The 22,048-nt window shown below is 29.1% G+C and overlaps 1 protein-coding gene across 4 annotated transcripts in view; it reads right to left on the bottom strand.

Moving 5' to 3' along the window:
• The window catches only part of LOC107456960 (suppressor of cytokine signaling 2), a 43,564-nt gene that overhangs the window by 7,815 nt on the left and 13,701 nt on the right, over positions 1-22,048 (bottom strand). Inside the window, exon 1 of one of the 4 annotated variants that reach the window (XM_016074962.3) lies at positions 7,672-7,828. The exons of 1 other annotated variant lie outside the window; for it this stretch is intronic. The gene's annotated coding sequence lies outside the window, so the exon portion shown is untranslated. Of the gene's footprint in view, positions 1-203; positions 357-7,671; positions 7,829-22,048 lie in introns of those variants that run through there. 2 more of the 4 variants (XM_016074963.3, XM_071181135.1) reach the window with 2 other exon arrangements.

Below are 22,048 nucleotides of genomic sequence, written 5' to 3'. Positions count from 1 at the left end.
ACAACTCAGGCATTTAAATACAAAAAACGACTGCTTTTAATTTATCAGTCAAAAATAAAATTCCTATGTATAACTACAAAATTTTTAAAACGGCTGCTTAGTAATTTATTTAAATTATAAATCAGAAATTAGTTCAACAGAGTTACAATATTCGATTACAAACAACAATAAATAGAGATATAAATATAGCATTTAAAACTTACATGCGAATTCAATTAGTAATGTCAAACGATACAGAACTAGTCACTTAGGGCGCAATTGCAAGTCAATGAACAGAAGGAAATGAAACTTACTAATAAGATGTTATTATTGGTGCGCCGATATTCCTAATCGAAAGTCTCGTTTTTCCAGGGAAAAACGTAGATTATTTGGGAGGAACAATTACCAGAAACAGTAAATGCTTATCGGAGAAATTCGGGAAATAAATAAATGTTATCCCTATCAGTATATGATAACAATGGCGTTTTTATCTCAGACGTTTTTTTTCCAGAGTAATAAATATCAATAACGAGAAATGGGACAGGCTCAATTCTGTTTTGCGGTTTTGAATAAGTGACACAATATTTTCGAGTGGCGTACAGAAAACGATTGCATTAGAATGTTTTTAGTGTGAATAATTCCGTCATGTTTGCTAAAGCGATCACATGCAAAAAATAGTTCTCTAGTGGTATTCTCTCGAATTGGAATAACGCTAACATGACGTTGACTGCTTGACTTTGTATTTTTGTACATTTTTTATAAGAACTGAAGAAAAAAAAAGCTTTTGAATATACCGTCTATTCCTGTGATTTGGATTAGATTCAACAACAAATGTTTAAAATTGAAAATAAGAAAACGATTTTGAAAAGTCATAATCAAATATTTTGTTGTAATAAAGGGTGTTTTTTTCTGCGATTTAAAACTATTAACTTCTAATACAAAGTCAGCAAGAATTTTATTTTCGTACTTCAGTGGTCGAATTTCCATCGATTCTTCGAACAGTTTTTCGAAAGCTCTGTCGACATAGGAAAGAAAGATTTTTTGCGAATAATGTGCAACATATTTACATAACTGTTGTAAGTTCGAAACAGTTATTCATAACTGAGCTCAAGCTATGCCTTAGCCAGCGCCCTCTATGCTAATTCTGAAAATGGCGCAAAATAGGGAGAAAAGCCACACTGTTGTGCAATTGAAAAATCAATGTAAGTGACCAAAAAACTCTAAATTGAAATTTTTATAAATTTCGCATTTTTATATGGTAAGTTACATACTAGAAAAAAATATTCAAAAATAAATTTTGATGCATCAGTTTTTTGAATTTCTATTTTAGCGTTCATAGCGTTAGCAAATATCATCAGCCAATACTAAAACATAAATTTCTATCCAAGTTTGTTACGTACATTAATTACATGCTTCTTAATGTTTTAATTTCCATTTGTTTCTTAAATTTATATTCGCATTTAATTATTTGTATTACTTTTCTCTAGAGAAACAAATCAATTAATTTTTATTAAATTTGAAAAAAATTAATTGATATTAAACAACGAATGCAAATATTTCTATTATTTCTCTCTTTCTCAATTAACGTAACGGTTAACTTTTTATTTCAATGAAATTGCAAAACTACTGTATCATGTTACAGATAGTTATTTTTCGATTACATTAATAAAAAAAATTGGCTGTTTAAAAGATACTTATGCTCTGGAAAAAAAATAATCAAAATAAATATTATTAAAAGTTTTGCTCGATAATGAATTTTTTATTACACTTGGTGCCATTTCATTACCTTGATTAAGATAAGGTATATTTAAAATTCGACATGAAATAAGTACAAATTATTCTTAGAGTACTAGGGATTTTGGTATTTATTATAAATAAATTAAGGGTCTCCGACAGAATAAGGATATCAGTTCTGTTCATATGAAAGCTGTTTTTTTTTTAAAAATTTATTTATTTAATAATTAATGAAAATTAAATCTGCGTAAGTTGATCACATGAGATGTTTTGGTGATCAACTTATTTTTTGGACATATTTTTTAAATTTTTTCCTATTTCATGTTATTTTTATAAATTAGTCATTAAAATTTAAATAAATTGTGATGATTTTAACAAGACGTAAAATAATAGACCGTTCTCAACCATTGATCTGAGCTATAAAAAGTACGACACGTTAATTATGACACAGTTCTCTATTTATTGATCATTTTATTTTTAATTTTTAGAGCCTGTTTGCAAATAAATTAAATTACTTACCCCGGCGACAAAGACGAGAGAATGAATGATACACTATTTCAATCATTTACGTCAAGCCAAATAATATGGATTTTAGAAAAAAGAGAAGTAAGATGCAAGACCAGATAGTCTTCATCCAAGGAGTTTTATGTGTCAGTGGCACGGATTAGATTTATGGATTTCCAGTCTGCTAACTCAACTTTTACGAAAGCATCGTTCGTAGTTTTTCTTAGTATCCCCCAAATGATTCAAACATATGAACAATGCTGGCGGTTATTTTGTGATAGGTGAATACGACCACCCTTTATTCTTCTTCGGCAATATAAAAAGTGCCTTTCTTTTTCTACCAGGAATTCGACTACGATCAGGTTGAAAAGATCTATCAAATTTCAAAAAAAGGTTCTTGAATAAAATGCATAATTTGAGTAGAACTCGCCATATTATGTATTTAATTATACTATTTAAAATGTATAAAGCAATAAAATTGGGACATTAATATTTTTTTGGATGGATTGTATAATACCGTTCAATTATTTATTTTTGGACTTATCAAAACTAACTCCTATATTTAAAATGGAAAAAAATAGATTTAAATAATATTAATGTAATATTATCGATATTATTGTTATTGATATAGTTTCAATAAGAAGAAAGATGCTTTTCAAAAATTTAAAAACGGTCAAATGTATAATACTAAACTACCTGTCAAAAAATGTCGATTCTAGAAATGTATTGGTATTATTTTGTTAAAATAGTAATAAAGCCTGGGCGCTTCAATACTCAAATTCTGATAGTGTTAGAGCTTTGTATTTTACATGTTTCGAATGCTATTGCGGCAGTTTTATTGTCAGAACGATTATAGTTTTAAATCTTATCCCGGTTAGCCAATACTTTCTAGAATCAGCACGGGTTACCATAAACCAGAAATATGATCATTTAGTAGTCCAAACGTAATGACATCTTTCGCATTTACCACTTCCGCGCAGCCTAGTAGCCCGAAAGTAGTGACAACTTTCTTATAATTCATCCACCGCGCAGTTTATGTCCGTTACGTCGGACTGCTAGATTGATCTGAGGCCTTCTTTCTTCTGGGAGGTGTTGGGTTAGCCTGATGGGAATGAAACCTGTAGGTCTAACTCTGGACATACTTTATGCAGGACTACTGAGCCTATTTTAGTTGGTTTTGCTCACAAAGAGTCAAAGAAAAAATTTGGATTCTGATCAAAAGCAAGGGTTGCAATAAACATTTCAATACTTTTAAAATGAAAATTAAATTTTGATCAAGACTAATTTTTCTTCTTACTTTATTGTAGACAAATATAAAAGGCACTAGAGAAATGTAACAAAATAGAAAAACTTAATTTTCAAAACTCGAATTGTTTTTACAGTAATTTCCCAGTCAACATCACGAATATCATTATTAACCAATTAAACAGAATATCTCCGCGTAGTATATCTTGCATCATCAGATCTTGACTGGTAAAAAGTAAGAGTTTTACCCAAAAATCCATTCCCTTAAGTACTTCAAAGATAGTTTGTTTTTGACATGTGCCAAAAACAAGTTGTACTTACACGTCTTGTTCTCCTTCGCACTAAAATTTCTAAGAACTTCTTTATTTTTAAAGCAGATAAAAAAAGATAATACCCCTGGTGATTAAGTAATGTGTGATAAATTTACTTAGAAAATAAATGATGTAAAGCGGTTATATAAAAATATACATTATTGGGGTTCACTGAATCCAAAATATAAAATCAATAACACGACACGGCGCCAAGAGTGATATAAATACGCCAAAAGCTACTGAATTGAAGAATTACCAGAAACGGTCAATGAAAGGCAACAAAAAATAGAATGGAGTGGAAAAAAAATATTTACTCTGCCTGGCTTTTTTTTCCCTGGTCGACGCGCAAGAGTGCTGTAGCATTAGAGAGTTGGTTTTTAATACTTTCTGAGAATCGTGCTGATAGAATTCCGATATTTCTATAACGCCCTAGGATGTTCTCTCTGTGTTGGGCGAGTTCTGGAAACTCGGTGTTCGTAAAGGGTCAGGTTGTTGAGTTTTCGCAGAAATCTCTATTCGTTATTTAACCATTCGGATACATTCTTAGCGGGAATAAATAGGTATTCTTGTAACTTTAATGGAATGGGTATTTTTATCTTCCATTAGGTTTAGCATTTCGGGGAAAATCAAAAGCACACTAATTAAATTCACAAGATTTAAATAAATATGAATTATTGGTAGTAGATGTAACAATAAAGATGATAAAAAATAATTATGAAATAAGAAATATCCAGAAAGCGCATATTCTCTTTTTTAAACATGTTTCAAAAATATTTTACTCATTAAACTACCAACAGGGGGTTGTACAAACATTACGTAACCATATATTTCGTAATTTGGGACTCCACCTTATCTACAAAAATAAACAAATCCCGAACTCCTTCTCGTGTTTACTATGAGTCGCTATTCCTTTTGTTCTTTTATTTAACTTGGGTTTTTAGTGCAGTACTCTAATTGTAAAATTAAATTAAAATAAATAATATAAATTTTCATAAAAAAAAAATGTGTTTCACTTAATTTTATAAAATTTTGAAAATACTCCTTGGGAATCTTTTTTTTTTGTTTTGTTCTGTGTTTGAAACTTTCCTAGAATATTTTTTTTTTCAACTTTTATTTCAAGTTTAAAAATTTTCCATATATTTTGAAATTATATTGTGTTTCTTTTCCTTTTATATTAATGTCTCACACTCCACCCCCTTTATCAGCAAAAAACAATCCTATCTCAATTACTGTTTAATGCTTACGTTACATATATGAACAGCCCCTAGCAAGAAAAATAAATTTTAAATATCGATTAGTGTTAGTCATTCTCAAAATAAAAACTAATATATTGTCTAGTATTATATTTACTTATTTTCCTTTGGTCAATTATTTAGTCATGCTTACATATTAAATTAAAAATTGTCATTTTCAATAAATGGATTTTATAAACAAATACAACACGAAATCAAGATACTACAACAGGATACGAGATTAATCTATAAATTATAGATAGTGACAGTAAGACAATAATTAAGGAGTCTAGAGTTTTTCATAACAAAATGTTAAATTTTTTGAAGGAAAAAAAATTTGTTACAGCATGTTTAATTCTGAAAAAATAGACAAGTATAAGATGATACGAAAAATCTTTCAATGTTTCAACATAAATAATTAAACCCACTCACTTACAGCAGAAAATAACACACTCATTTTCTATATTGGAACCATACGCAAACTCAAGTTTTTTTTAAAAGTTATTTATTCAAAGATTTGTCCTTAAATCCATTATCCTCAAATTAAAATTTTTCATCGTGCGCACAAGATTTTTCGAAGTCTAATAAAACTATTAAATTTAAACTTGGTAATTGGTTTGACAGAGTTGACAAAGTTTAGGACAGAATGGAGTAATCCACGGTTTAATCGGTCTTGTTCAAAACCCCTTTGTCTTAAACTGTCTAAAACCCTTTTGCTCAAATTATGTCATAATTTAAAAAAAGCATTGTGAATGTTAATTTTTGAACAAGAAACAAAATGAAGACAATTTTTTGTTGCATTAAAAAAGTTTATTATTATTTTTAATATTGCATTCTTTATCCTTCTGCAAAAACATAATTTATCAGTATTAAAAGCATATACATCATATTTAAGGGATAAGGTATTCACTTTTGTTGCTCAATGAATTGTGGATAGTCGAAAGCTATAAATCTTTTCCTGTTATATTATTTTCTTTCAATAAGTTTGAGCAAATTGTATAAAAAGTATCAAATATTTATATGTAATTATTATGTGTACAATGTTACACGTATAGAATTTTTACCTTTGGACACATTAAGACCGTTTTAGTCAGTTTAGAACAGTAAAACCCATGTGTCCTGTCCAAAACCCCAACCCTGGGTTTGAGTATAGAATGTTGTTTAAATTCATTTTAACACTTGAATATTGGTAAATATTTTGAATCTATAGAAATTGCTATATTTCTTTCTTTTTTTTAAAAATCTTATATAATCTTCCAATATAATTAATAGAAAATTAAAACTAAGCTACCGTGACGTCGAATGTATTTACACCAAGTTTGGTGCAGATAGGTTCAAAATTGCGATCAAACACGCACATAGATGCAAACATTCTGTTTATTTATATAGATTTATAATTTTTCAATGCGTAACGCAAAGCAAATACCGCAATAAAACAAATAAATACTAATTTAATTAATCTTTAACAGAATTGTATAGTAGAAAAATTCAGAATAAAAACATAGATTAAAAACACGAGGGCAATTAGGCATAAAGAAAACAAATAGCTTTAAAATATCAAAGTAGCGTAAACAAATCAGTGAGATTAGAAAGATAATCCAAAAATCCATATTGAAAAGAGAAGAAAAAAAATGAAGAATTTAAATAAAAATACTTTAAATTCGCAATTCACTATAAAATTTAATAAGTAAAAATTTTAAAACAATCTACGGCGACTGTTACAGGTACCGTGAGAGAAGATACTAATATTATATTAATTAATAACATATTTAATAAAATCAATATTGCATATAATTCAAAGCAAGAAAAGTTTAACATTAACAAGATGTTAAAATAAATTAAGAGCACGTGAGCAATTATACGATAAAGAAAACATTTAACTTTACACATCAAAACAGTGCGATGACACATAAATTTGTTTTATTGGTACGACAATCACTATAAAATGCGATAAAAGCGAAGTGATCTTGATAAACAAAACATTCCTCATACATTGGAGTGAGATTATGTACCGGTATCAGAGGTAAGTTCGACTGAAAACCCAAGCTCAGTCTTGTACTTAGTAACAACATCAAAGAAATAAAAAAATTGAGAAATTGAAAGGTAAAGTACAAAACAAATATGTGACATTAAAAAGCATAATAAGTAACTTAATAATTTATTGCAACGAAGCTGTTGGTAACATAGCAAACGATACAAAAAGAATGATTATAAGATAGATTCATTCTATTCAAATTTAATGATATAAAATAAATATAGCTGAAAACAGATAATTTAAGATAAAAGAAATAAAGAACAAAAGAATGGAACATTAATTGACACTATGTGAACATAAATCAAGAACACGTGGGCAATAATTACACAAGTTAATAATTTATAGATCCCTAGACCCTAGCAGACGATGTTAGCGGTATTGCAAGATTGATTGAAAATTCATGATTACTCTTTGCAATTAGCATAATAGCCACAATAAAAAGTTTCGGACAGATAAAGAAATAAATAATATTAAAAAAAAGAAGCTAAAGGAACCGTAAACGAATATTAATTCGATTAAAATATGAGATAATATCAATAGTACTCAATACTGATTTTTATGATAAATAAAATAATTGCAATACAACATTAATTTGCAATTTTGGAACATAAATTCAAGTTCTAAAACTTACCATGCGTTCGAGAGAGAGGTATCGTCTGCAGACACGTGGGGAAACGGAATGAGAATATAGTAAACCCGACTCGTCATGCTCACAGCTGACTGCGGACATACCCACGTGACCCCCTTGGGAATGAGAACCAGTCTAGGCAAGGGAGATGGGGGTTCTTTTTGTTCAATTTTCGGAAATTACCTCACTTTAGAATACCTGATTTACTTTGTTATGGTTGAGGTAGGCATTGAGAATGTTTCTTCGAAATTTAGGGTGGTCGCATTTTCAAGAAACTTTTTCTGTGAGAAACTTGATTCGATGGTTAGTTTTAAGTTTTTTGTGATACAGATACACTAAAAATATATATGTATATAAATTTATACAGATTTAATACTGGTGATTTAATAATAATTTTTAGAATTTATAAGAATTATAGAGTTAATAAGATTTACTAATAATTTATACAGATTATGGGTGGGCATAGGAGAAAAAAAAAAGAATCGTAAAATTTAAAGCCATACCATATTTTATTTAAATAAAGATAACACGCTAAATTCTTCATCGACGTTCAACTATAAATGTAAAGTAATGATTTATATATAAATGTAAATCTAGAAATTTGATTCGATTTTGTGTTACCCTAAAAAAAAATAATAATAAATAAAACAGATTTAAAGGCTGAAATATGTATAAGAAAATTGACAACCATACATATAGAGTTGACATTTTTTAATAGCATGGAATTAATAATTTAAATTATTATTATCGTTATGTTGAGCATAAACAAAAAATAAAATCAAAGAAAACTGTTGAATTAACTGAAGCAGAAGTATCATAATTTTTTTTAATTCATATTATTGTTCACTTAATTTATAGTAAGATAAAACAATATATTTCTTATCGACAGCCAACTGATTTGAGTGTCAAAGCAATTCCAAAGAGATTTAAGCAGTTGGAAATAGAGAAAATTTGACTTTAACTTTTGACTATTTGCTAATTCACTAATAACGTCATTTCTCTGAACCACCCCTTCTCTAATTCATTTGTTCTCTTCCCTTCTTCCTTCATTCACTCTCTATATCAAGATTCATTCCTAATAAGGGTTGTTATAATGATATGTACCTAAAAATAATTACGGTAAAATAACTCATTATTAAGCGTTAGTTTTCAATCGAAACAGGATAATTTTTTGACATACACATCTTTTTAGAAATATAGATTTTAAGTTGTAAAAAACTTGGTTAAATGAAGTTTTAATTCATTATTAGAGGACACAGGGGTGTCTACACAAGCGATTCCCAAATTTTTCTTTTCAGCAATGGAACTCAAAATAATTAACTTTCCTTCGGCGGAACAACGTAAACAAAGACAATTGCAAACGTATCAACCAATAAAAAGACATTATTTTAGAAACACTTAATAAAAGGAAAGAGGAATAAACTTGAGTCAGTTTTTATGTTCGACAGTTAAATTCAAAGTCACGGAGCTAAATCTAGTCTCGATATAAAAAAATTTTTTGGTATAATTTATGTTCGTAACTAAAAATGAATAAAATTAGCAGCAATATGTTTCCCCCCCCCTTTTTTTTTTGCCAATGAGATCTAAAAAGAGCTGTTGTAAACGTTGAAAATCGTCATTAGGAAAACATATTTTTTTTATTACCAAATTTCGTTATTTTTATTATATGAAAAGCGCGATGGGAAATAATAATGAAAATTTTTATAAATACATGATTTTTTCATAATTTATTCAATGTATTATAATTAGAAAAATTATATTTATTAAAAAAACTATATTTATTAAAAAAATTAACCAACACTTTTTCATCAATATTGAAAACAATAATGAAAATTTTTATAAATGTATGACTTTTGTTCATAATTCAATGTTTTGCAATTAGAAAAATTTTATTTATTAAAAAAATTAACCATTTCCTTTTCATCAATGTTTTTCTTTAAAGAAGTTCATAAAAGGAATCAAAATTTGAAATAAGCAATGGATTATTGTGATTGGATCCAACTGTAATTAAAAGTTCCTAGTTAAAACATACATCCTAACTCTCGAAACCCCTTTAACTTTTCCAGGAAACCCAATTTGGTAATAGCTGCTCTTACACTACTACTTCCGCGCCACTTTTTAGAGGCTTTCAATGAAAACATCTTTTCACTACTAGAACGCCTACAGACCTGGCCTATGTTGTACAGTAAGTTCAACCTAATTAGGAAAGCGAAAGCCTTCTTGCTCTTCCGGTGAAATCTTATTCTTAATTGGATGTACACAAAAGGAAGCATTCTGAGAAAGGTATACTTAATCTATTAGCTATTTCAGAGAGCGTAGGTCGCTTGTTTAGTTTTCTGGATACCATACATGTTTTTATTTCCGCCTTAGTACAGCGAAAAAGATATCACTGCACATATTGAATAAACAATTTTTTTTTTAGAATTAAGAAGAAAAAAGACTTACTGATATTTTTGTTTGAAAGGTACGGATTTAATAAAATCATATGAAGTTTTTTAATTATTAAAAAGCGCTGTTCTTTGAGTCGTTCGTTAAATTTACTGAATAAGATACAAATAAGCATGTTTCGATTTCGGGTTAGGCACTGTGGAAAAGATTTCACTGCAGGCATCAACAAAACAACTATATTTTACCAATTGAAGAGAGTTTGAAAGAAACTGATTTAAATTCCGATAACGTTATTTGGCAACTTAAAAAGTACCACAAGCAAAACCTGAAGTCGTTTGTTATATTTTTTGAATAAGATACAAATGAACACATTTTAATTTATGCTTAGACACTGCTAAAAAGATATAGACAGGTATCAAACAAAAACATGATTTTTTCTCCAATTAAAACAATTTTAAATAAACAAATTTATTCCCATAAAGATATCTGAGAATTTTATAAATAACACAAGCAGTACCTTGGAAGGTTTTTCAAGTTTTCCGAATAAGATACAAATGGACACGTTTAAATTTCCATCTAAACACAGCGAAAGATATCACTACACATACCAAATAAACAAGAAAAAAATATATAATTTTTGATTGAAAAAAGGAATTGAAAGAAACAGATTTGAAATTCTTATACGTTATTTGGTGACTTAAAGTACCTGACAATCTAAAATTTCGTTCTGTTTTTTTTATGCAAAATAAAACTATGAACTTTTATTTTTATAAAATCGTTTGAGTTTTCTACGCCAAGTCGAATAAAAGGTATGATAATTTAAAAAATCATTTATTTCGGTTTTTACATCGATAAAGATAATTTTCTTCTTTTTCTTTTAAAACTATTTTTTCAAAACTAATTCTTTTATTATTTTCTTTCATTTTAAATACAATATTTCGCTTAAATGTTTTCTATCCATACGTTTAAGGCATCGACAACGGGCTAGTTTGTTTAACTATTATCTTATATTTCGCAGCTACAATTGAAATTAATTGCCTTTTTTTGCCAAATAAAAATCAATATTTGATATAAAATACCTAAATATTGATATTATGTCTAAATGCGAAGGTTATTTCCAAAGTTGAATTTTTATAATTACAATAAAGCAAGAAAAATGCAAAATAAATTAATAAATAAACAACTAAATTTTAACAAAGCTATGTGATTTTAAAAAGAGATATATTTCGTTCATTTTTTTAGTTTTCCTTTCATATTTTCCAAACAAAAATAATAAACGCTATATTAAGCAAAGGACTTTTCAATGTTATCAGTCACTCCGACTTTTACAAAGATAGAAGATTTCCCAATTCAGTGGATTTTGAAAATGATAAATTCCACAAACATTACAGGTCTTGCCTTTAACCACAAGAGAATGATTATTGCCCCGAAGAAAAACAATGCCCATTAGCATAGTTACGAGTTTAGAATTTTTTATAATGATCTCGTGATATAATGAGATATTGCTTGTTTTTAAACTATTCATAAATATGCATACAGCTTCATTGTCTTTCAAAATACTGCATTGAAATGCTTTTCAATTTACAAGATAATCATAAAAATAAATTAATAAATAAAAACTTGGTCTAAAAAAAATTTGTGACTCAGTTTTTTAAATTAGTCATTTATATTAATAAATAATGAAAATAATTTATAACTAAGACTTAGGTTCTAAGACTTAACCTTAAATATGCTTAGTAAATAGTTTAGACAATACTTTGTGTTAAGAAATCGAACAAAAAAAAAACGTAATTAAACCTCTTTAAATGTGAATTTTGTTATTTCAAACTACTTTTTGGTGTAAAAAATTTTACTCCTAAAAATTCCTCATTCTATTTCAATATTAAAATAAATTATTATTTATTTATTTTATTTATTATTACTTATTTTTTGCACGGAATTAATTCTATATACCTTAGATGTAATAAGTATACTTTAGATGAAAATCGCCAATATCAACGGATGATTCATAAACTTTCGCCACACTGTAGCAAACCAGAACTCAACAACCACTCATTTAATATCTCAACTAGCAACCTAATCGCATTAGAAAAATAAGAAAGTCCCAGAGAAAGAAAAAAAAAAATCGGATGATATTGACATAAATCTGGAATATATCACTATTCAAATTCAAACATGAGGGAAACATTTAAGAGTATTTATTATGTACTAATGAATTCGCACTTTTACCACCTTTTGGCTTCTGGGAAAAAGCTAATCTTCTACAATCTTTTCTCTTTTAAGAAAGTGAGATTGATGGACTATCACTCTATGTGTGCCTAACCTTTCAAAAGGTCAGCATGACGCTCCACCCCCCTTGAGAAAATGGGCAGTGAAGTTCCAGGGAGAGTGCATAGAATAGTGTCTTCCTGGAAATCAGTTCAGTTCCCGCAAAACAGTGTCGTCAGTGCTTGGGGGACATGGTTTTTGCTTTTGTTCCTCTCATACTATAGGAAGTAGAACAACAGCATCCCACATTCCTGGAAGGTCAGAAACCCTGGAAGTCCTTGGATTTTTTTTCTTCTTTCTTTTCCTTTCCCTTAACATATCCGAAAAACATGTTCTTACAGGAATCCATGTCTACAAAAATTCCAAGTCGAACTTATCGTTTGCTTCATGGTATTTCGAGAGTATCGAGATAGACATTTTGATGTTCACTAACTTGTACTAATGAAAAAGATTAAGTGCGCCCAGAAGATGTTACATAAGAGAGGGAGAGCTGAAAAAGCAGAAGTATTTAAAATCTTTAGCGGTAGTGCGGCAAAGTTGTCTACAGAATTATCATCCTAAGGAAAGAAGACTGCAATATCTATTGCCACCGCAACCGGACAAAAGTTTCATAAACTAAAAATAATAATAATAAATCATAGATTTTATTGTTCGGTTTGCGGTAGCGTAAAAAGAGTTAAATTTTTTCGGCAAAGCCGCAGTGGCTCAGGGAATACAGCTTCGCCTCCCATTGAGGTGACCCAGATTTGAATCTCTGCGTTGGCTGCTCTGCGTTGACGAACTCTGCTCCAAGCTCACACAGACCACAATGCTGACATAAAATATTCTCAGTGGTAGACGGATCATGGGTTAGAAACTCCTTGCCGCCGGGCTAAGTGGGAGGTTTTGTGGTTTTCCTCTCCATGTAACGCAAATGCGGGTTAGTTTCATCAAAAAAATTTTCCACGTAAACTAGTTTGCCCCCATTCTTGATCCAGGAGTTCAGTTATCTTCTGGATTGGGTTCAAAATTACAAAGCTATGGTGTTGAATATTGATAGTCATAATCTCAGAATTGGGTTGACTGTTTAACGCCGGAACGTTGGTTGCTTAAGCAAGAATACTTGTAAATTGTAGAACTAAATCCGCCTAAACTACAAAAAATTTTGAATCATTGGATCGAAAGGGTCGGAAGATATCAATTCCGAAGATATAATTCTGTCACCTTAACTTTGTTTTCGTCGTAACTTGTCTTATTAGGAAACGGTAACATTTGAAGACTATCGCAAGCAAGCCGATCATATAATTTGTCGATATGTTATAATTTATTTTAAAGAAATTTTTTTTTTGGATTAATCAGTATATCAGCAAAAGAACTAACGTGTAAACNGCAAAGCCGGAGTGGCTCAGGGAATACAGCTTCGCCTCTCATTGAGGTGACCCAGATTTGAATCTCTGCGTTGGCTGCTCTGCGTTGACGAACTCTGCTCCAAGCTCACACAGACCACAATGCTGACATAAAATATTCTCAGTGGTAGACGGATCATGGGTTAGAAACTCCTTGCCGCCGGGCTAAGTGGGAGGTTTTGTGGTTTTCCTCTCCATGTAACGCAAATGCGGGTTAGTTTCATCAAAAAATTTTTTCCACGTAAACTAGTTTGCCCCCATTCTTGATCCAGGAGTTCAGTTATCTTCCGGATTGGGTTCAAAATTACAAAGCTATGGTGTTGAACATTGATAGTCATAATCTCAGAATTGGGTTGACTGTTTAACGCCGGAACGTTGGTTGCTTAAGCAAGAATACTTGTAAATTGTAGAACTAAATCCGCCTAAACTACAAAAAAATTTTGAATTATTGGATCGAAGGGTCGGAAGACATCAATTCCGAAGATATAATTCTGTCACCTTAACTTTGTTTTTGTCGTAACTTGTCTTATTAGGAAACGGTAACATTTGAGGACTATCGCAAGCAAGCCGATCATATAATTGGTCGATATGTTATAATTTATTTTAAAGAAATTTTTTTTGGATTAATCAGTAAAAAGTTGGTATTAATTAATCATATTTATCAGCCAAAGAACTAACGTGTAAACATTTAATAAATTAAAAAATGCGATTACAATAATGTTATTAGCAATCTTAAATACTGGTATGCCACTATCAATATTTATTGTTAAAGTAGCATTTTTTTTTATTATTTATTTATTTATTTTAATATTTTTACAAAAACTAATTCAGATAAAGATCACAACAGCCGCTCCGGCATCTGGCAGGGGAATGTCAAGTGGAATACTTGAAAGCTAAAGACAAGCAAAAATATATCTTAGTTTTACTTAAAAAAAAGCAAAATTCCATTAGTTTTTCTTACCGAACTGAAGTTAATATTCCCTAGTACACAGGATTTTCTACAAGGAAAAAAAAAAAAAGACGCGGTTTACAGTGACGGAACTAAATTAAATGAGTAAAAACCCTAGAGAAAGTTTCTCCTTACCGATTCGTTAATATTAATTGCGGGTAAATCTTGAAAATTGGATGTTCCACGGGGTGGATTTTTGGTACCTATGGTAAACCTGGCTTTATGTATTTCACAATTAAAAAATTTTCTGTGAATTAATCATTTTTTGGGGGAAATTACTTTTTATAAATTTTTTTCTTTGGGGTTTCTTTAAAATTAATTCATTTCAAACGACACGCTGTCACTTCAAGAGACAGCGTATTGGAAAAAAATAATTAAATAAATAAAATGAAATGCAAAAAAAGTTACAATTGTTATATGGTTACGAAGATGTCTGAAATAAAAATTTATTAACAAAATACAGGTAAAAAAATATTGCTTTTTGGTATTTTAAAATCATTAATTTTCTGCATATTTGAAAGTGTTTAATGAATTGGCAACCTGCATACGGCCCAAAGCTTTTTTATTCAGTTTTTCTCTCTTGCAGTTCCACAATTTTTGAAATGTCACTATGTATTAATGTTCTTTTTTTTTTATTATTATTTAAGGAAAACGGTAAATTTTTAATCTGCTCCAATTTACTTCGTATTTTTTTAAGAAAAATTTTTTTGGTAATAAATTTTGACTAAAAGTTTAAAAGGATTTTCGGTATGTCAAATAAAAAAAAGCATCGATCTCTTAGACTATGAATAGCAGACTGAATATAAATAGAGTTTTTGTTAAATAAAATGCACAAGTAACGTTATGAACGTAACGCCCATAGTTAAGCGAAAAAGTTGAATGAAAACAAAATTGTTCCCGGAACAGCTTGAAATACAATTACGACGATGTTTTTTCATGGCAAACGGCCAACAGTTGTAGTACGGAGAGAGGTGCAAAAATCTTGTTTGTTTCATTAGACTTCCGATGCCAGATGAAAAAATATAAAAATAAAAAATAGTTTTCTCGGACAATTCTGGGTAGTACACTTATTTTGCTTCCCTTATTCTTCTCAAGGCAGAACTATTTATAAGATTGGAATCATTGCATAAGGTTTCTCAGAAATGAAGAATTGGAGGATATATTACGTAGATTTCCAGATTCATTGAAAGGAGGCGGGAAAAAAATGGGTGTTGTCGCCAAATTAGAATTTTATTTTTTTCCCGCTGACGAATCGGCCTCACTAATATAAATGAGGAACGCATCGTTTTATTTATAGCAATGTGATTCCATTATTTTATTTTATGCAAGTGGGGAGATTAATATTTAAAGAAAAGTTAAATATAAAAAGCAAAATGAAAAATGAGAAAATCTTTATAACTTCTGATCTAATGATGGGATTTATACGCAGTTAAATGCATTCTCAATGGTTTAAGAGAACCTAAATATGCTAATTAATTTCTTCAGACGATATTCTGTATAATAAAATTGGACATAAAAAGTACTTTCTCTTAGAAAAGATAGAAACTTACTTTTGACGAATTCTGATTTTTTACCTACGAAATATATGGGATAGTTGTAATCTGGAAAATATGGTCACACTACTTTAGGCATAACAGCGATAGAAAGTTTGCATACAAAAATAAAACTCGATAATTCACAGATAATAACTATCAAAAACTTTTTCACAACTAATTTTTTATGATATAATTTAATAGTAATCGAAAAAAAATATACGTTGATAGGTGTACTTCTTATTGCATTAATAATTTCGTTTTATTATATGCTAAAATTCAAAATTTAAAAACTGATCAATTAGATTTAGAATAATAAAATTTTAAAAAAGTTTTATTTTTGAGTTTCCCAATAATTTAACATACCATACGTAGTTCAAATTTGTGTTTTATAAAATTAGTACAGGGCTAGTACAATGAAAGGAAACAAAACCAGAACCTCAAATAACTTTTGACATAATTATCGGATTTTAATATGTTATGAGGAAATCACAGTTTGAGAAAAAGAAAAATAATGGAGCATTATCAAAAACGGAGATTGCTGAGATAATAATAATACTAATAACAAACAAATAAAAATAATACTTAATGCTATTCTTTTAAAATTATGACAAATTTTATATTTTACTAATTAATAAAATAATAACTATAAAATATCAACAATCTTTATAATATATTTATTTTAAACTATGAAAATGCTTGATTAATTTTTTGGAAACATCTCTCATAAAATATTTCTGACAATGGAAAAATATTCTGATTAGGAAAGTTGATGAATTGCAGGTAATTAAATTGCATGTTTGGAACTTTGTTTGGGAATTCATAAATGAATTTGGAACATTCATAAATGAATGAAAAGTCTATAATAATTGCCAAGTCTACAAAAACTGTTTGAGGAAACAGTAAAAGATTCTTTCATATTCACACACTATTCAAAAAAATTGCACGTGGAACCAATATTAATTACATTACAACACGTTTAAAAAATCGCATACAGAATATATAATGTAAAACATGTTACATCGTAGTATTAATTTATAAGGTCGTTTGCAGAGTCGAACGAATAGCAAGTCAATACTGCAGTGACAAATAAAAGAAGAGTTAACTTTAACTGGATGAGAAATTTGAGATCTAGACAAGTTCGTAAACCAAACTAATGCTATATTTATAAATTCAGACGATAATTCAAAATAAAGTTTCTGATAAAATATGAAAAACAAACCTAAAATATTAATTTTACTAAAACACAATGTATCAAGTGCGTAAATAAACAAACTAAACAATAGTGAAGAAAAGTGATTTTTTGTATTAAATTTACACGATATAAAAATCTGGAAAAATCAAACTGTTTGAAAAAATACGAAGAAAATAAAACTTAAAACTTTTCTCATAAAATACTATGTAACTACTGCAAGAATAAAATAAACAGAACAAGTATACTCATAAAAGAGCTCATATTTATTTTATTTACTTATTTATTTTTTCATGAAAGATGCAGAAATAAACCTGGCAAAATGGCTCAGATTATTCCACGAAATGACGTTTAAAAAGTATCACTCGTTCTTTCAGTTGAAGATCGTTAAAGCATAACGGGTAAAAACAATATCCCTCGGCTGGCTGTTTCAACAAAAATTAAATTTATTTTTATTTTCTTAGAAATATCCACAACATGATACAATACACCTTAATAATCTTTCGCCTTATCCAGAAAAAAATGTATATTTTCAGTCAAAAACGTCTTCAGTCATAAACGCAGCAGAACAAATCAGGACAGAGGAATTCGTAGAAATAACAGATAGAATGAAAAGTTTTTCTCCTTTTTCCCCACCCTGTGTGCCACAAGGGGCTTCTTTCTTAGAACAAGAATATGTTCCATATTTTGTGGGTATTGAACTCCCCTCTCCCCATTTCTGTGTTTCGAGGGGCTGTACATATATGACTTAATCGAAAGAAATTTTGTTACACTCAATTTATTTCTTCACGAATTTCTACCTTTACGGATGAATTATAATTTACAGTCATTTACATTTTTATGTAAAAAATGAAAAAATACATAGAAATGGGATATTTTTTGCATACAGTGCAATGATTCTCATTTACTTATTCATGTTTTTAGTTTAAGTTTTTCTTTTATTTATCACATTTCAAGATTTCACAGAAACTTAAATTGAAAGTAGACATTTAAAGTACATGATATTTTTTATATTTAAACGAGTCCTACATAGGAGCGATTTTTGAAAGGCTTGTGATTTACATATTTCGAATTTTATTAAATGCAAATTTTTTTTAAAGTTTTCTTTGCAAACACATTTTTATTCTAAATTCTATTGTACTTTGAAGTTTTGTAAAAAATTTATTAATATCCAATTTAGCTTTATATAATTTCCAATACTATCTACGAAATGAATTACTTTTGTAAACTAAAACAATCAACAACGAATTATTTAGATTAGTTTTCTCATTATAAATGCGTTGTAAGAATGTTTTAAAAAGTTTATTATCAGGCAAAGAAAGTCAATTGCTATTTATAGTAACCTGTATTTGGATTGTAATTGCTCGCGGTCCCTCCCCTTCTGCAACATATGAATATGAAAAGACTATTTGTTTTCTTATTGTTCTATATCTCTAAATATTTTCTATTAACGGAAATATAAATACATATTTTTTTCATTCTTAAGAATAGTTCTGACTCGTACTATGGTTTGGATTGCTTATCTATCCTAGCTATATACGCCAGAAGAATTTTAAAAATTAAATTACAGCAGGGTGCCGTAGCAAGATTTTTCAACAAAAAATAAGCACTTAAGAAATATTTTTAATCACTTTCCAAAAAAAAATATATATATATATATATATCACAAATAGGATCTGTGCGGTAGTAAAAATTATTTTTTCTATAGTTTAAAGTTTCTATTTTTAAGAAGATAAATTCAATAAAATTCAAAAACATTTTCACAAACTTAATCATGATAAAGTAACTAGTTTCTGATAATTATTGGAGAGAAAATTAATTGTGAAGCTCATGCATTTTTTGTAATTTAAAACGACAATCGACACGGCAAAAATAATAATACTAATAATAATATCTTTCGAAAGTCAAACAGAACATAAATTGATCATTAAAGGGGCTCGTTTTAAGGATGTGAAGATGAGAAAGGTTCATTGCACGATTATACCTGAAATTTTGGGAAAACCTTCCAAAATTAAGTGAAAACGATTATATAGGTATAGCCCCCTAGGTTCCGAGAAAAAAAACCTGAAGGAAATTCAGTGAAAAAAAAGAGAGATTTTTTCCTAGAACGTTTTAATTGCATGCCTGTTTCTAGTGATAATCTGAAACCAGTCTACTGTTCACCTAGGGATGGGGGGAGGGGGCGCCCTTTGAACTTAATGTGAATGAGGGGGGAGGGAGTCACCATCTGCTGCTTACCTTGATCTGTAGGTATAAAGATGACAGCTGCTCCTGAGTGGGGCATTCATCTGTTGGTTGTGGGGGCTGTGCCTTTCTAGGAATCTCATTTTCTGCAGTTAGACCACAAAGGTGCGGTCAGATAAGAAGTTATGTTGATAAAATTGTATATTGTGTAAGATTCTGCGGTGATCGGAAATGGTAGAGTGTAAAATTATAGTTTCTGTAATGTTTATAAAAGGATTACAGGAATTGAAATGGTGAAAAAGAATTATTAAGCTATTGGATTTGAATTATGTCACGTTGTTAGAAGTAATTTTTTGCTTCGTTTCACATAAAAAGAAAAATATTATAGAATTACTAACTGACGTAAAAATTAGGGATAAATTTTTTTTAAAAGTATTGCCATAGAGATTTCTAAACTGACATCGCTTGATTACCTGTCCATTGGAAATCCATCAATGATCAATCAGTTACAGATGCAATCATTAAGAATGCGTTATTCTGGGGATAGTGCTGACAGAAATTGATAGAGAGATAGTGGAAGGCTGATCTAGTTCAGTCTTTGACTTAGACACGCCTTTGACATAAGGGAATTATAGCTTCGTGTTTTATATTCAGAAAACATTAATATTAAAATATATATATATATATATATTTTTTTTTTTCAATTTACTCTAATACTATATCTTTACATACTTTCGTTATTCAAATGAAATTCACGAAAAAATCGTAATCGAAATTTATTGCCATATTGCAATATTCTCGTTTTATCTTAACACTTTTTTTAAAATATCGTATTGGCGATGTTAAAAAAAAAGAAAAGAAATATCGATAGTTTTGAATATATCGCCATGTTCCACTTGTGAGGTCATGAAAAGGAAGGCGTGTTCATCGCATGCTCTTCGTAGTTCGGATGCATGAATGAATGGATTAGTCACCATCAAAGTTGAATCAAACAGGAACTTAACTTCAACTGCAGATAAGGTCAGAGAATGAGATAGAATGAAAATACGCTTTGTTAAATCTGGTTAAAAAGTGAGTTTAAAATGAAAAAATTCGAAGCTTACATTCTTTGCATTGTGGGATATGTACCCTTTTTGGGTTGGGTAACCCATTAATGATGTCACACTTTTTTTTATATATATATATTTGTGGCCCTTCTCCCTTTTGTCACCATGTCATACATTATCGTAACCTCCATTGCCGCATGTCATAAATCATGCACCCAATTTTATTTTTGTACTTAAATTATCTATTGTATTACATTAATGATTCGAAGTACTTATTTTAATATAAAAAGTAATAAATAAAAAAACAAATAAGATAAAAACATTTAATCTAATCTGCGGTTTAATATGTTTTTATTTTAACCAAAATGTGATATCACGCCTCACAATTTCTCGAAAACAGGATATTTCACAAAAAATCGTGAATACCTTTTGCATATATCATAAATACCATTCTGTGTTAAAAATTGGTTTTGTATTAATTTTAATTCAAGCAGTAATACCAGTTTAAACTAAAATGCAATACATTTTAAATAGTTTGGCAATGAGGGGGTTTTTTGAGATAATGACAGTCCGTGAGAAGTGGGGACAAGAAACGTGACATTACATTTTATGGCTAAGATTAAACTTTCAAAATCAACAGATTAAAGAAATATTTTATATCAGTTTTTTCATCTTATGTTCATTTTAAAAAGACAAAAATTCGATTTTCTCCTGATGATTTTGCTCTCTGTTTGATTTATTTTGTATAGAAAAACTCCCATGCAGATTAGGGTTAAAATTAAACTGCCGTTAGAAGTTTAAATTTAATAAGAGGAAGTTTTGCGGGATATTTCCATTTTAGACGCCGGCCAGCTTCATAAATTTTGAGTACCTGTCAAAATGTCCAGCGATACTCGATGAACGAGAATATTTGTTCATGTAAATTAATACGATAAAAAAAATTTCTTTTTTATTTCAATCTGCTAAAAATATTTTGTGCCAATACAGTATACATAAGATTTATTACAGCATAATAAATCCAATTTCAAAATGCTACTGTTTCCAATATGTATATTATGTAGCCATGTATTAATGTAACTTTTATACTAATATTTTACTATTGTACATTGTTTTTTTTTTCCTTCAATTAAAAAAAACGTAAAATATGTAAGATTATAATCCCACTACTGCTATACTTATATTTTTACTATTGATGCTCTCTATTGTTATTAAAATACAATAAAAATTTTTAAAAAAAGAAACATTTAGAATTCTTTATTTCGGAACTCTGAATGTTTCTGTGTGTAAAGTACAATAGAATGCATTCTATTAAGTTTAATATTGACATTGCAATGATTTTTATTCAAACTGTTAACAGTTTTTTTTCTTCTTAAACCCTTTAATTTTGTGGCGGTGGCAACAATGAGAGAGAGTTTTTGAAAAACAAATCGCACGCT

Source organism: Parasteatoda tepidariorum, chromosome 5 (genome assembly GCF_043381705.1).
Source record: "Parasteatoda tepidariorum isolate YZ-2023 chromosome 5, CAS_Ptep_4.0, whole genome shotgun sequence".
NCBI classification, from domain to species: Eukaryota; Metazoa; Arthropoda; class Arachnida; order Araneae; family Theridiidae; genus Parasteatoda; species Parasteatoda tepidariorum.
The sequence above is the reverse complement of the archived record's forward strand: the minus strand, read 5'-3'. Positions and strand labels throughout refer to the sequence as shown.